Genomic DNA, 14945 nt, shown 5'->3' with positions numbered 1-14945 from the left:
CTCTTTTTTTTACTTATTAAGACACCACTCAGCCTTCCACATGGGGTGGCTCTTCTCCACTCAATATCCCATGGCATTCAAGCTCTAAACATTGTTTCTCTCCAACTGCATATGCCAAATCCCTTAGGCTCAGGACAGGACATTCATTGGTCCAGAATCTACATCGTATCAGGAATGAAGCAAGTAAGTAGGCTCATGAAATCCAACTCTTCTCGGCTCTGTCAGTTACGAGCCCTATTTACAATATCAAGATGGAAGAGACTTTGCAAGGAGAAACATCTTGAGGACACATCTTTGATGTGTGGTCTTCTTAATTTGTAATAAGGGACAATTCTTGCTTTATCTTTCAATACACTCCACAGCAGGAGTTCTGCTTCCCAGTTACAGAGTAAAAATGCCTTTGTCTTCGATCTCATTCTATTCTTAAAATAGATACGGAAGACGTGCATGCAGCATCAGGGCCAGCCACACCGCATCTCCTGGGAGCCTCACCCAGACCTCCTGAATCAGAATCTGCACTTGAAGAAAATTCCCAGATGATTTGTATGCAAATGTTCAGAAACATTGGATTAGATCAGTGCTTCCCAATAGAAATACAATGCAAGCTTCAAATATAGTCAAAAACTTTGTAGTAGCTACAGATAAAAAGAAAACAGAAAATTAACTTTCATAGTATATTTTATTAACTTTCATAATATATTTTATTTAATCCAATATATCTAGAGCAAAATGTATTCAACATAAAATATATTTAAAAGATGTTTTACATAATTTTGTGTGTAATTCTATTTTTTATTGAGATATAATTGGCATAAGACCTTATGTTAATTTCAGGTATAATATAATTATTCAATACTTGCATATATTGTAAAGTGGTCACCACAGTAAGTCTAGCTAACATCCGTCACCATGACTGTGTGCTCTGCAGTCCCCGTGCATCACGCATGGAGCCAGCTCGTGTTTAAGTGCTCAGTTGCCACATTTGGCCAGTGAGTGCTAATAGGATCTCAGATAGAATCCATGAATCTTCTCTCCTGGCTTTGGATTGGCATAGGTCTGCTGGAAATCCCCTGGTCCAGAGAAACCAGAGGAATGCCTACACGGAGGAGTACAAGGTAATACTAATGACCAAACACCCAGCACATTTTCACATATATAGGTATCAATAATAATAAATAGTTATGGACTAACAATGGACGAATGTTTGCTCAACGCTGGGACAGGCTCTCCCTCCCACTGTCCAGGCCCCGTGAAACCTCTCCGGTCACCTTTCTTCTCTGTTTCAATGTGGGTGTAGTCGTTACCCTATAGCCCTGTAACTCTTGCTCTATTTGGGGCCTTTAGTTGTGTGTAATAGGAAGACAGGCATGGGATACTCAGCAGCTTCAGACTTTGGGGAAAATCAGTCCATCCCATCTCGACTCTGGCCCTCCTTGCTTTCTCCTCTTGGGCCCTGCAGTGGCCTGTCCATCCCCACGTTTCAAGGCTTGAATTTTGTTGGACTCCCTCTGCCATCCACTCACTAACCTTCCCACAAGTCCAGTGTGGATGGCAACGTATATTATGTTTTCTTCTATACCTTTTAACGATGTAAGTTCCCAAACCCTCTCCATACACTGATTGATTGCAGTTGGGTTGATGGTGAGTTTTACAGGAGGACGGCTCAGTGTGCTTCTTCACTCTCTGAATGTAGCATCCAGGAGCAGAGCTGTTTGTCCTTGAACCTGCTCTCACCCTCCCCAGAAAAGAATTTCAAAGACTGGGGCTGAATACCACTCTGTTTCATGGAAGTCATGAGAAATGGAAATTATTGGATGCCCACTATCTGAATTTATTTAAAAGAGCTGTCTATTTTAAATAGCTGACTTTTAACACATATGATTATAACTCATTTCCCAAATGCAATTACTTTCTAAATAGAAATAAAAGCATAAACAGATATTAGAATTATAGAAAATTAGAAGTAAAAAGGCCACATTAGAGATTATTAGTGTTATAGTTTAGGAAACTGAAGCCTAGAGAGGTGGGAACTGGCTCATAATCTATGATGGGGGAGGGGGAGGGGGAGGGGAGAAGGAAGGAGAGGGAGGGAGATGGGGGGCGTTTCACAATGTGAAACTAACTTGAGCTTTTAACACGGCACAGTCACTCACTGGAGACAGCATACTGTTTTAAAGACATCTAAGGATATTTGGTTAGCAGGAAATTAAACATTTATTTATTTGTGGGCCTATAGAGCTCAAATTGGGACGTGAACTCAAATGAATAAATCATCTGCATCAACGATTTCAAGCAAAGTTTGAAAACAACAGCGTGCGATTTGCTGTGTTTCTTTAACTGGGTCCAATACGCCAGGTGAGAGAGGGAACTAATACACCAGAGACTTCAGAAATACTTTCCACGCATTATTTCATTTAACTTGAAAGTCAGAAAACATATTTATAAAGTACTGTGAGTGATTTAGCTACCCAGACTTAACTCGTTCCAAAAGCTTTACTCAGAGCCCTGCCCCCGGAGCTGTACGTTGCTTAGGACTGGTCTTAATTGTTCAAATACGCTTGGGGCACCTTCAGGGGCGCTGACACATCTTATATAATTTCTTCAGTGCAGCAAATCTTCATTCTTGGAAAATGAATTTCTAGGAAGAGCAATCCTAGTAAATAAAATAAATGCTACACTTATTAATACCCTTTTGAGACAAAGACGTGGTCAGAAGGTAGCCAGGTGGAGTCTCAAATGGGTGCCTCTAAACTGGCTCCGAAAGAGGAATCTCAAAGACAAGGTCACACGTGTTGACCAAGGCCATTCAGACACGTGTACGCCATCAAAGATCCTACCACGGGGAGCCCCAGAGGTTCACCCAGGACACTTGCTGAGCAGGGGCGTTCCCCTGGCCCCTGGGTTGTGGAGGAAACCAGAGCAGCTGAAGCAAATGCAGTAGCGTCCAAAAAGAGTCAGGCAAAGCCGGTGTTCAGACAAAAATAAAGATGAGTGGAAAAGTGTGCAGGCCTCAGTGTTGAGAGAGGATCGGGGGCAGCTGGCAGCACGGCCCTCAGCAGGGACCATCACAGACAGTCTTTTGTGCCAGGAGATCTGCCTGCATTCCAAGGGGATGGTTAGTAGGTGCTCTGCGGGGCTGAGCCCCCCGCCACCCGTCCTCCGCAGTACTGCATCATAGGAACGGCTGCGTGCGGGCCGGGGCCAGCCAGCTGGGGTAGGGGGTAGAAAGGGCGGCAGACATGGAAAGGGGGCGGGTGCGGTGCCGAGCATGGAGCGACCATGAGCCCATGGAGGCTCCGGGGAAGGAAAGCAGAGCTGCTGGTCTGGTTTCAGAGGCCAGGCGATGTGGACAGAGAAAAAGATACACACATACATAAAGTGTGGTGCGCGTCCTTAAGGCATCGTAGATTTACCTTCTATTTTATGTTTCAAGTTATGTGTTTATTGTCATTAATTAGAAAATACAGATAAACAGTAAGAGTAAAAAAACATGAGGTAAAATTCTGCCAAGCTGCTTTAATGCAATCAGCTTTATGTTATCCATGCCCAGAAAATTTTAAGCAGTGTATTCTGTTATCTCCTAAACTAATCATAAAATATGAAAATTAATTCATCCGACTTTTATTCAGCAACTTTAAAAAAAAATTTAAGACATCTATCTTTATATTTTGAGGATCCCTATGCTATCCTCTAACTTTTAGTCATTAGTTACCAAAAATTAAAAGAACTGAATCATCACTTATTCACTCAACAATATTTGCGAAAATTGGAGATTGAAGAATCATAGAACTTTTAAACTAAAAGACCCCTAGAATATTATAGCCTCATTTACCTTTACAGTTGAGGAGACAGAGGCCCCAAGAAATTGAGTGTTACCTCAACTAAGAACTTTTCAGTAACTGGGATGGCTAGCCAGAACATTAGACAACTTGGCTATTTACATGCAATTCAAGTATCACAAAGGAGGCAAGACAGTCTTTAAAATGTGTCTCTTTTTGGCCTGGACTTTATATCTTGGCATTTGACTTTATGCTAGTGGTTCTAACTAATTTATGTGCTAGGACAAAAGGAGAAAAGAAGAAATTATATATTTGTATATTACTACATGCAATTTACTTATATATCTATAAACATAGTTATATGCTGCTCAAGACTGAGTATTGGCTTCCTTGCTTCTTGGCTCTGAGACCCTGGATCACTCCAGGACTCACCTGCAAAATGAGGGAAATAGTAGCAACTTCTTCAAAAGGTTGTTCTGAGGATTCAAAGAATTTATTCAGATAAAGTGTAAAAACTTTTTTCACTTGGCGGCATGTGGGATCCTCCCAGACCGGGGCACGAACCGGTGTCGCCTGCATCGGCAGGCGGACTCTCAACCACTGCGCCACCAGGGAAGCCCGTAAAAACTTTTTGACACAACTTATTGGCATGTAGTACATGTTTCATCAATGCTGGAGGATATTATCGTCATTGTTATGGTTACTGTAAATAACGATAGTGAATTCCTCTGGGAAGGAATGGAAGGAAGAAAGGGAATGAGAATTTGGAGAGAAGCAAAAAGAACCTAACTTATATCTAATACTCTTTTTATTTTAAAACTTGAAACCAAGTGACAACATGATCCCATTAGGCAACCTTGACTGGTGTGCACTTGGTGTCATAGAGTATTCCTTTATTTTTCTACACATCTGAAATTGTTCATAATTTAAAATGTGGATAACCTTTTCCAGCATAGCCTAATATTAATTTTGGTTCAATCTGCATCCCCTCCGAATGTAACAATATTAATACACAGGTCTTTTTCGTTATTTTGTCTTTTAACCTTTTAAAATTTTAAAATAAGACACATACAGGAACACGACACAAAACAGATGTGGAACTTAATGAGTTAGTACAAGGAAAACCCCATGTGGACCCCCAGCCAGGTCAAAACGCAAGACTTTGCTAGTGTCCTGCAGCCACAGAAGCCTCTCTGTGCGCTCTGTCCCAATGCCGTCACCTCTGTCCTCCCCCATGTCGACCACTATCTTGTGGAGCCCCCATAGCTTTCTTAACCTCACGCACGGTGCGGTTCACCCTGCCCCTCTGCCCCTTGCATCCTGCAAACTGCCTCTGGATGGCAGGGCTTGGGACGATCAGGTACTTGCCTGTGGCAGGTCCGGTGGGGTTGTGTGTTTCCACCATGAAGTACATCATGTCTGGTTATGTTTTTGTGATGTTACCAGACGATGATGCTCAATGACTAGATACAGGGATTCAGTGAAGTCTGCAAAATGACGGTATTCTAATTCTATAATTTATTCTTGCTATATTAGAATATTTTCGTAAGAAGAAGCTCACACTCATCTACTGTTTGGTCTCTCAACAGACTTCATATTGGAGAGGCAGAATAGGGTTTGATATTATTTTATTTACTGTTGTCAAAGTAATTAATTTGTTCCCTATCATCCTCCAAAGGAGACCAATTAGGTTTTCTAAAATTTCTTGTTAATAAGCAGACTTAAACATATTCAATAGGTTTCTAGACACTATTATCACTATATTTATTGAAGTTCAGACAGTTCATCTTTGGCCAATGGGAGCCTCTTCAAGTTGAATCTTGAATCATTTTGATGTGACTCTCGTAGTCTTTGATACCTTTCTTTCTGTCTGATATGTTGAGACGTTTTCCAGATTCATTTTTTGCCTTTCCCGCTCCATTTTTCTTAGAAACTCTGGTTTCTTTTACTGGGAGATAATATTTCCATAACAGCACCTGGGTGCTAGGAATGGTCTTTGCTATCAGACTGGTATTGTTTTTAGGCATTTTCAGGGCCTAGCTAGGGGATCAACCAACATATAAGCTTGTTCTGATACTTAACAACTCGAATCCAGGACTATAGGCTTTTTATTTTGTCTCTTACCTATCACATCTCTAGCTTTCTTCTACATCAGAAATCTATCAAGGACTGAGCAGATGATTGAATTAGCATATCACATAATTACTTACTTTGTGCTTTATTCCAGAAAACATATTAGTCTCAAAATAACAATACTACATATTACTGCTACCGATAAAATTACTGAAAAGTTTAAAAATTGTTTTTACAGTAGGTTGTCTCATTCTCTCTCCATTTTCATAGTAGAACTATAATTATACTGCCAAAGGATACATCTGTCAAAGGCTAAACTCTCCCTCTTACCCCTTTGTTCAGTGTTATTCTCACAAGGAACTATGTGCTCACTGGCTTTCGCAGTCTCTCTATTCAGAGGTGTCTAGTCATTTTGGTTTACTGATGCTCATCTTCACATATACACTCAAGAAAGACTCAAGAGAGCACATGCCCTAAGTTTTTCAGGATTCTTTTGCTGAATATAAAAAATTTTCATTCATATTTCCTCAAGCACCTTAAAAATATTACTCCATTTTCATGTACAAATTCCCACCAAGTAAATCTGAGAGGCATCACCCATCTCTACTTTTACACCATGTCCATGAATACACTCCTACTCTCCTTTCCTCCAGACAAACCAATATCCCAAATTCATCATGTTTTCTTTGAACTTTCCCCCTACTCTTTACCTTTACTAAATGCTGGCTCTCCTTATGGACATTTGTCTTCCTGCTGTCCTCTCAAGTGGACAAGGTTCTCAGCATCTAGAACCAATGAGGTGTCCACTGATGGGCCTCTACTGCTTAGGTCCATGCATGGCAATAACTAGGTGCATGATGAATTTCTGTGGATTGAATAAATGAACAAATGAGTGCATTTGGCAAGCAAAATCTAAGTACATAGGGAAACCAAAACAGTTTTAGAAAGAAAGAAATGATGGGAGAAAAAATAATTTTCAGAGCAAGAACAGTCCCTGACACTGATAACTAGTACTTACCTTACAAGTGACCAATTCATGCTGCATAATATCCTGATGCAAATTCACACTCAAAAGGAAAGGAATCTGAAGTACCTTTTTTTTTAAAGAGTAGATTTTAGAATCCTAATTTTAATTCCAATTCATCTTAATTGATTCACCTTTTTTCACCTCTGGGTTCTCAATCTTTGAAGAAAACAAAGAGGAAAGTGAACTTTCTATAAACAGAGGATTTACCCACCCTTCAATGCCCTGGACAAATTTTGTGAAGGTCTTCCTGACCCTCTCCCCATCTTGTCACCTTTCTGGGTCATTTCTCTATTTTAACCCTTTCCATAGACAACTCTGTACTAGAATGATTTCACAGGTGCCTGATTTTCTCCAGAGTGGGAATACTTCATGTTTGAGTCCTTTATAAACCCAAGGATCATATATTACACAAAATAAATGCTCAAAGATGTACTGAATTGGGGGAAATGTTCATTCTAATCATTGTCTCATTATCCTTAGAAGATAAAATATATTTGAGGAAGTATGGTAAGCACTGACTAGAAGATTCGATAGTCTGGCTTCAGACCTGTACAAACATATATGATACTTTAAAACTGTGTGAAGATACATAGAGACACTCTTTAGACACTCAACAGCTCAGAAACAAGAAGGGATGTTTTCTCAAGATTATGAGATTTTAAAGGAGATTTAGGAAAAATACATTACTCCTTTGAACACAGAAGTGACACTATAGGTCCTCTACTCTCCACTGGGACACTTTTAAATAATTAACTCCAGACTGTCCACTTTTTAAAAAGGAGACACAAACATTTTATAAAAATAAAACCCAGGCAATTTAGAGCACCAAAAAATAATATAAAGAAAATAAAGAGAAGAAATCCCTTATCTTAATCAGTCTACTATTAGTCTTGAATAATATGGTTATTTTGCTGGTGTTGATCTACAGTAAATTATTACTTTGGGGGAGGGTATTTGACCAACTAGGGAAAAGATGAATAAGTAACTGCTTATAATATGTCAAAAACAGATTAACAAAAAAGACTTAGGAATAAAGTGTTATGATTCTATGCCCAAGTTTAACTTTCGAACACATTTTGTGTTCCACTCCAAAATAATAAAATATATTTAAATACAAAGATCCTCTTGTAGTTTCATGTTTCTTCCATATTGTTTGTATCACCATACGTATACCACATCATGTTTTCCATTATTGTCTTCAGTAGATTTGATCAATTTCATTGAAGAAGAATGGGACCAGCGGTGGAATCCACCTATGACCACAGGATATCTTTTTTTTCTGAGTAGATTTGTCTTCTTTTTAGTAATTCCTATTGAGATTTAGGCCTTATATTTTGTAGCTGAAGTATAATTTGACTCTGTTCCGGATGTAGTTAGTACTTCTTTTGCCCTAACTCTTAAACCTTATGATGTACAGCAATGAGGAGAAACTTTGTTCTCCGGTTTTTTCATTTTCTCAATAATTTCCACCATGTTCAGCAAATTTCTGAACCGTATTGTTGGGGTTTTTTATCTTGTGTAACTTTTAAAATAAATTTTGAAATTAGTAAATATGAATGTTAAAACTTTTTCTTGGGTGTTATGTTCACAGTTACTGCACCAAAGTCTTAAAAATCATGGAGACCTTCATTCATGTTGATGTAGCCTCCTGCCTGACATGGGAGATTTCACACATAATGATTTTCCAATCCTGTGTTAATCACTTCCCTGTTTCTCAGACTTTGAGCTCAAGGCTTCCTGGAATCAGCAGCAGTGCAGCTTTGCTTGATTACTAACTACAGTGTGTTCTTCTGGTGCCTGGATCTCTTTTCTCTCTTCCTCATCTATTTTCTGACCACAGCAAAATGAATTTTTCTTTTTGTCACAGTATTCTCACTGGTAATAAATTACCTTTTGTGCCTTCTGAGGCTGGTTATTCCTCCTGTGACTTTGAGGCCTTCCTGCCCCGCCTGCCTCAGTGTCTTGCCACGTTCGTTACCCTCTCCTGAGGTCTCCTTTCAGGCTCATTGTCAGCTTTTCTTGGCAGCTGTTACACTTCTTTAGGTCCCTTCCTACCAGATGGTTTACACTGGGTCTCCCATCTGATTTTTATGTATTCTGTTTCAACTACATGGTGTTCTTTCTACCAGCCAGTTCCTTCAAAGAAAGCCTATCCCCTAGGCATCCAACACTTTCTATAAAGAATAATAGAAAAGAAAACACAACAGGTATGTTTCCTTTCCTTCTTACATATAATTTGATTTCTGCTACTCAGTGGATGCCCACATTCCCATCTCTGTCCTTGTCTCTTCTGTGGAAGGTGGCCCCTGGTGACAGGACAGAATGCCTCTCCCCGTGGTCTCGGGATGCTGTCACAGGCAGTGTTTCTGTCTGCAGTTGGCAAGTAGAGTGAAGTGCTTGTCCACGTGGCTGGGTACTTGGGGATGGGCACTGTCAGGGAGACAGTTGTCAGGAACCACTTTTCAGCAGCAGGTCACAATCATGATGATCTGGGGTCAGATATCCTAGGCAAAAATGTTCCATCTCTCTGCACCTAAGCAACTTAGAAAGACAATTCTGAAACCACCTCTCTACTTTCATAACTTCTACCCCATTTTATTTTCCAGGCTGTTGCTCATTAAATACTTGTATTTGTAAGTTTCAATAATAATAATAACGCTAAAGAAGATTACATATTCAAGAAAGTTTCCCCTGGCCCCATGTATTCCCATGACCATTCCCATGTCTGCAAGGATCATTGTTTGATTTCACCTGGAGTCTTGCAAAGGAAGCAGCTCCAGTACCGCAAATGAGAATGCCACCATGTGACCGCTACCGTAAAAAGGGACAGAAGATGGAATCTAGGCCATGCCGAAAAGAAGAAAGTACTTCCTGACTTGTATAAATCTGTAGGTGGGTATAAAAGCAATTTGGTAAAGTTCTTTCCCAGTCGGGTGCTTCTACCAAACTTAATTGACAATATCGATTTATTGAACCCCTCTAATGGGCCAGATATTTAGATAGGATATGGAAAAATAATAATAGCAACGATTTACAGAACAGTGTTAAGTGCTGCACATTAGGGTGGGGGCTTTACATATATATTCATTATCTTACTTCCTCCTCACAAATAGCCTTTGAGTTGTGTGATGTCAGTCACGTGACCACCGACAGAAACAGTGAGAAATTGTAAAATGTAAATAAGTTCACTGACTGATCACTTCATCCAAAACCAGTTCCACATAGCTTTTATTGCTTTGATAAATATTTCTCTAAGACAAGATTGACTGAATAACATTTCAGTATTCACAATGTTTTTGAATATTTCACTGAGTATACATTCATCCAATTAAAAATCAGAGCTCTATCAAATTTTTCATTCCAGAAAATGACCTATGCTTATTTATAAAGTAATTCTTTAAAGAATTAAATCTATTTTTTGTGTATGGTTACATTTTCTTTTTGTATTCAATATCATCATCATCACAAAAATTTTGCAGTTCACTTATTCGGTGTGTGTGTGTGTGTGTGTGTGTGTGTGTATTTGAGATTTTTTTCTGTCTCTACTGTGGAATATTGCAGTGTGTTTAGACAGAAATATAAATTACATTTGTATCTACCACAACCAACTCCAAATGCATTTCTGTCTCATAGGTTTCTTAATTTAGTACAGTGTTTCCATGATGCCAGGCTCTATCAAAATGTGTCTTCTTAATTTCATTGCAAAAATAAACAATTTTATCTTGAGTGTTAAACTTCTTAACCAAACTGACTAGGGTCTCCATGATAATGTCAGATCTTTCACCTTCTGACACAAAAGAGTTGGTGGATTCCATGATTTAATAGAGCTCTTTCTTTGAAGCATCTGATGGCAGTGAAACAAAACTGGTCTCCAGACGTTTGTGAGGTTTACCTGCAGCTTTTCGAACAAGCACAAGAGTGGTGACTGCTGTAGTTTTTGTGCTTGCACAAGGAAACAGATTCAAGCGAGAAAAACTGATTTATAAGAACACTTTTTTGACCTAAGATAAATGTTCTGCTTCACTGCGTGATAAGTAATCACATGTCTTTAGGCACAACTTTCATTTTCCTCAAGATCATGGAGGACAAGGAAAGAACAAGAATTGACACAGATCGGAGGAGACCTGGGAGACACAGGAGCTGTAGATAATGTGGGTTGGTTATTAGGATATTAAACACTGAGAAAAATGGGCAAAATTTGAATAAGGTCTGCAGCTGAGTTACTAGTATTGCATCAATATTTTGATAGTCAGGTAGTATGGTCATCTTAACAATATTGATTCTTCCAATCCAAAAGCACGGTATATCTCTCCATTTGTTTGTGTCATATTCAGTTTCTTTCATCAGTGTCTTATAGCTTTTGGAGTACAGGTCTTTTGCCTCCTTGGGTAGGTTTATTCCTAGGTATTTTATTCTCTTTAATGCAATGGTAAATGGGATTGTTTTCTTAATTTCTTTTTCTGCTACTTCATTGTTAGTGTGTAGAAATGCAACAGATTTCTGTATATTAATTTTGTATCCTGCAATATTACCAAATTCATTGATAAGGAATCCCTGTCAAAATACCAATGGCATTTTTTCACAGAATTAGAACAAATAATTTTAAAATTTGTATGGAAACATGGAAGATCCTGAATAGCCAAAACAGTTGTTGTGTCTCCTTAGACTTCTCTTGCTGTGACAGTTTCTCAGACTTTCCTTGTTTGTGATGACCTTGATAGTTTTGAGAAGAACTGATCAGATATTTTGTAGAATGTCCCTCAGTTTGAATTAGCCTGATGTTTCTCTCATGGTCAGACTGCATTAATGTGTTTCTGAGAGGAAGACCACAGAGGTAAAGTTCCATCCTCATCAGCCATATCAAGAGTCCATGCTATCAACATGATCTGTGACTGTTGGTGTTGACCTTGACCACCTGGTTGAGGTCATGTTTATCAAGTTCTCTCTCCACTGTAAGGTACATCCACCCCCTTTCCTTCCATCTTCTTTGGAAGGAAATGACCATGCTCAGCCCACACTTAAGGGGCAGAGGTAGTGCTCCACCTCCTTGAGGCTGGACCATCTACATAATCTATCTGAAATTCTTTTGCATGGGAGATTTGTTTCTTCTCCATTCATTTATTTCTTCAATCCCTTATTTATATAAGTGTAACTCATCACTGTTTTATATCTGGGATTTTAATCCAATATTATGTTATTTGTTTTGTTGCTTAAATTTTTTTACCTTTGGCCATTGGGAGCTTTTTCAGGCTGATCCCTTTGTCCTTTTGTTGAGTCCCCATAATTGTGTTCTTTGAGCACCTTCTTTCATTCTGGAACCATGACATGTTCTAAGCTCATCTTATATATTCCCTGTCCTACTCCTGAAATCAGTCACTTCCCTAGGGAGCCTGGTTCCTTTTTTGGTGAACAGTATTAGAAACCAAGATCTGCCTCTTGGGTGAGCTCATTGCTACTGGGCGTCACTGCTTCTTGGCCCTCTCAGCTGACAATGTAGGAAATAAACATATGCATCTTAACTGAAGAAACATACATATCTACAATTACATCTCTGTCTGTCCATCTGTCTCTAAAAGCTAAACATGAGCTCATACTGATGTCTCCAAGCCTAACTCAGAACCACTTGGCCCACTCTAGTCTTCTTCTGTTTCATTTTAGAATATATCTTCTGCCTTCTGTCTTTTTAGCCATTTAGTTTTCTCTTATTAGAATACTTACCCATAGCAGCTCACTTTTTCTCTTCCCACTTGTGCAGCTTTAGAATAAGATGAACATTTTTGTTTGAATTGTGCGCAAAATAAAAGAGAGTTGACTCCAACTCCAAGAGTTGAAAGGCACTCATGATTAAAAGCTTCAAGATAAAAAGTTGTACCATCTCAGGAGGCCATTTAGAGAACTTTGATGTTTGCACATCTGTCCTCAGATAAGTTCTAAATAAGTGAAGTTGGTAGACAGCTTAGCTGCAATTAGATAATCTACTATCACCATCGTGTGAGCTTTGGAGTAAATAATAATGAGTTCTTTACTATCAGAGGCTCTACTTAATTTTCTATTTAAATGAGTTTATCACTCTTTAGTACTCCTTAAGATCATTTCTTCAGAACTTATAGACATGAATGAATATTTGATCGGCCTGTTAAGATTGATCTACTGTTTGTGTTACAGCAAACGTTAAGACTACAGGTGTCTTTTGCGTGAATCTTCAGATGGCCTTCATTACTCAGGTAGAATCTGCTAAACCATCTGAAACTCTGAGGAGTTTCCAGATCATTGTTACGTGGAAAATACCTCCTGGAATAGTAAGAGCTGATGTGTGAAACCAGGAACATCTAGAACCACAGGAGTTGGCACAGAGTGTGATCTGGGAGACAGAGAGCAGCGGGTCCCAGGGCTGAGGGTGGACCAAGGTCTACAGACGTAAATAAACAGCTTAGGAGATGCTCATTTCTTGAGGACAAAATGGCATTAGTCAGACTCTCACAGATGATGACATTTCAGGTCAGTCATACATTATATGTTCTATCCCATTTCTTGATATAGTGGGCAGGAAATGCTTCCTGATTTGGGGGACCCATCATAAGAATGCTGTTCTCTAACCTCACACAGAGGCTTCCTGGAATTACGCCAGGGGTCCTAACTGGGTCCCGGTCCCCAGCCCCTTAGGAAGTGGGCTGCACAGCAGGAGGTGAGCAGCAGGCGAGAGAGCAAAGCTTCATCTGCTGCTCCCCATCGCTCCCCGTCGCTCCCCGTCACTCCCCGTCACTCCCCGTCACTCCCCGTTTCTCTCATTACCACCTGAACCATCCCCCACCCCCACCCAGTCCGTGGAAAATTTGTCTTCCACGAAACCAGTCCCTGATGCCAAAAAGGTTGGGGACGGCTGCTTTACTCTGAAGTTGGAAGAAGCAGTTCTTACTTTGGCAAATGCTGAGTGTTTGCTTCTTGTGCCGAGGGCAGGGGTGGAGGGGAATGAGGGTAGTGTGTTCTGACATTGTAATGACGTCGGGCCCTATTAAACAAGGTGGATTACTGGTTCCTCTCAAAGCCCACAGAACTGATATTCAAGGGATCACGATGAAGGCTTAACCCCAAGGAAAAAAGACCAGTGAAACAGAAGGAGAAACAACAAAGTTTTGGAAGCAGGAAAGCATGTGGATGAAGGGCAGCTGTTCCTGCACCCACTGTCCATGACCCTCTATAGGAAGCCCAGAGGAGGGCAGATGTGGGACACAGAATCCCAGAAATGCAGAGGAATTGGGGACCACACGCCCTTGCAAGGTGGGGTGGAGGTGGGCTGAGGTCAGAAGTGTCTTTTGAAAGTTTGTTTGAGATGAGAAAGTCATGTTTCTTGTAGATTCATTTCGTCCCTTGCTGTAAGAGGAAGGGTGATGGACCCACTCACAGCAAGTCAGAACTCCGGGGCTTTGTTTCTAGAAGAGGTTGTGTCCCAAGTCTCGGCGTGCAGGCACAGACCTGAGACAGCACAGGGAGCATGGAAGAGATCACACACGGAAAGTGAATCTCCAAACTCCCTTCTTAGAAGCAAGACAGATGGACTTGAACTCCACAGGTAGAATTTTGTAGGTTTTTTCCTAAGAAGAATGAGAATCTCAAGAGAAGGACGTACTGATGGTGCATCTGGGGCTAACCTAATGAAATAGTTCAGCCAGACAAGCCCACAGTGCAACCCAGGCGTTGACAAGCCTGTGCATTTACACAAAGCTTCAAATCAACTTCTGAGGGGAAGGATTTCCAGACATCTGTGAATAGCCTCCAATATAAAAAAAAGACACAAAACCAAACAAAAGGAAAGAAAAACTCAGAAACTTGTAGGGCAAAAGTTACAGAAGAAAAGTTCAAAAAATGATATTTTCTGGACAATAAGAGAAGATAATGCATACCTAAAATAAGAATGATAATTTATATGAAAAGGAAGGGGATTCAAAGAAAGATCTCTTGCATATTAAAATTTGACAGCATCTGCAAAAATTCCAATAGAAGGATTGGAAGACAATCTTGTAAAACTTGCTAGAAAGTAGAACAACAACAAAAAAAAAGATGGAAAA

Source organism: Globicephala melas, chromosome 12 (assembly GCF_963455315.2).
Source record: "Globicephala melas chromosome 12, mGloMel1.2, whole genome shotgun sequence".
NCBI classification, from domain to species: domain Eukaryota; kingdom Metazoa; phylum Chordata; class Mammalia; order Artiodactyla; family Delphinidae; genus Globicephala; species Globicephala melas.
This window is presented reverse-complemented; position numbering follows the sequence as displayed.